The 2,500-nt window shown below is 53.4% G+C and overlaps 1 protein-coding gene across 1 annotated transcript in view; it reads left to right on the top strand.

The window, feature by feature from the left end:
• LOC126569161 (bone morphogenetic protein receptor type-1B) overlaps positions 1-2,500 on the top strand; it is a 102,523-nt gene that overhangs the window by 13,452 nt on the left and 86,571 nt on the right. The window lies entirely within an intron of this gene.

The raw sequence follows: 2,500 nt of genomic DNA, 5'->3' as shown, positions 1-2,500 counted from the left end.
CTCGCGTCGCTTTTTCCGTTTTGGAGCGTCGTGTGGAGGCGCGCGCTGGTTGTCGGATCTTGAAGAAGCCCCGTGGCGAGGGGGGGGGGGGGGAGGGTGCATTCGTTAGATGATTCCGATTCCCTAAGGCCGATGGCGCGAGGGGGAAGAGTCACAGTCAGTGCAGTGCAACGAGCAACGAGCGGGAGGCACGCTGTGTAGTACGTGTCGCTCATAAGTCTGTCGTTGCGCGCCCTCGACGTGCACACACGGTCGCGGTACGTGCTGGTTTCACGTTTGGAGCGAAGGAAATAATTCTCCGTAATAACGCTCATAAACCCACGTCAACCCACTCGGTGCGGTGTGGTCCCCGGGGGAAACAGGGGGGGTTGTGCGAATGAGCAACCGAGTGTTGATTTAGCTCTCGATCTTGTTCTTCTTCCAAGCTCGGTTTCCGCTCAGCGCTCAAGATGCTGCTTCTTCCCATCCCTTAGTACCTCTTCGCATCTTCGCCTGGCTACCGGTGTTTGCTCCATCCGTGGACCATCCGGGCACTTCTGGCGTTCTTGGGAAGCAACATTAGAAGAGGTTCCGTAGGTTTGGTCTCCCTTGTAACCCCTAGGCGGTTGTGCGCACTGCTATGCCCACTGCGGAAGGCAAATACTATCCCTTCCTTCCACCCTTGCTGGCCCCCTTGCTGGAAATCTTCGATCAAAGCGCGATCTGAAGTACTCCTCGCAGCAGCCGCAGCAGCAGCAGCGCAGTTATGCCTTTGTCTCGGCCGCGCGGACCGCATGCTGCATCTTAAGAGATGAAAGTTATGGAAATGAGACGGACGGACGCACAACGCACGCGGATCATAAGCACACGGAACGGAAAGCCATATGGAACGGCAGCAGCGCCGGGCAGTGTGTGGGAGATGGCCGACTTTGGGGCCGAGCACACATCAGAAAGTACACACAGATACACACTGCGTGAATGAGGATCGTAGGATCGTAGGTAGGAGGCCGATGCTCTTTTGCGGTGGGGCTGCGTCTGTGTGGGCTGACTGGCCATCGCCGGCGAAGGCCTAGTTGGCCAAGGGATGCGTTCAGATAAATTATGCACGCAGAACTGAAGTGGCTATTTAAAATTCCATAACTTATCGGGCTTTGTGTGCTCGATCGCTGACGTTCGATGCTCATTATTGGCTAGCAGCAGTAACGATGGTCGATTGCTGATTGCAATCGTGCTATTGCCCTTCGATTCGAGATGACGTCTTAACGGATCCGGCTATCCGGTTACATTGTTTTCCACGCAAACTGCCAGTGGTTGGCGGTCACTTTTCGCCGGAAATGAGTATGATATCATCTCGTCGTAGCAGTTGTTGTGTCTACGTTTGTGATTCCGAATTTACATTTCCACAACAAACTGCTACTCTTTTGTAAATATTGTGCGCAAATTTACATTTCTCCGTACGATTCGATAACAAGCAACAATCAGGCTCTCCAAATCCACCTCAGCACGGTTTTCCCCAAAACGCCTAGACTCAACCGGCAGATTGACCTCTCAAGCTGATGACGTTCGTCAGGCCTTTGCTCTTCGGCCTGGAATGCGGTAGAATCGGCGGTGGCGTTGGCCTGGCCGCTCGCTGGCGCTAAATATTACAATCTTGACGCCAACCAGGCGGCCGACGTATTAATGATATTTGCTCCGCCGCTGCTCGATTATTGTAAGTAATTAATCACGAAGCGAACCTTGGGCAGGGCATGCACCGAAACCCAGCACTTGCTTTCGGCTGGTACCACCCGGGATGGCAAAAATGATGCCCCAAAACAGAGAGAAAGAGAGAGAGAAAGAGAACCGGTAACCGTCGCGCTTTTGCGGAATGCGTGTTCGGATGTGGCGCCAGCTCCACTGCGACACCGGCCGGGCCAACCTTACATGGCCACCGTTCAACCGTTTGTGCGACCGTCGACCGCCTGTTGTCACCTATCACGCGGGTCCATCTTGGCCGTTTGCCGGTGTGTGCTGGTGGAGCTGGTGCGAAATCTTGGCCATCGGGTGTCACAATGCATCATCATTCGCGCACGTTTGCGCCAAACGCACCGATGGCACCGGGGGGAATGCACCGCGTGCGCCACGGATCACTGGCACGGTGCGTATGCGTTTTCGGTCGGACGTTTGGCACGACGTTCATCATCAATCTGCGTGCTGCGGTCGCGGTCTCGTAATTTATTTATGCGTATGATAAATGGCAAACCACCGGGCACCACCGAGCCCTTTCCGAGGCTGTGATTGAGATAATGCGTGCACTCGGGGAGGGGGAACTTGCAACGGTATGCCACACGTTCTTTAATTTGCATTTTCCGTTCGACAGGAAATACATTTACAGCGACATTGGCAACGAACTGCGTCGGTAGAGTTTCTTTTTCTATTCGATTAGCATTAAATATATGTGCTTTTGTTTTGTTTTTCGGTTCGCAAAGATTCCTCCAAATCCGATCCTTCGATATCCTTGGCTTGATGTTTAATTTCTCAT

Source organism: Anopheles aquasalis, chromosome 2 (genome assembly GCF_943734665.1).
Source record: "Anopheles aquasalis chromosome 2, idAnoAquaMG_Q_19, whole genome shotgun sequence".
NCBI classification, from domain to species: Eukaryota; Metazoa; Arthropoda; class Insecta; order Diptera; family Culicidae; genus Anopheles; species Anopheles aquasalis.
Note: the sequence above shows the minus strand (reverse complement) of the source record. Positions and strands in the feature narration are given on the sequence as shown.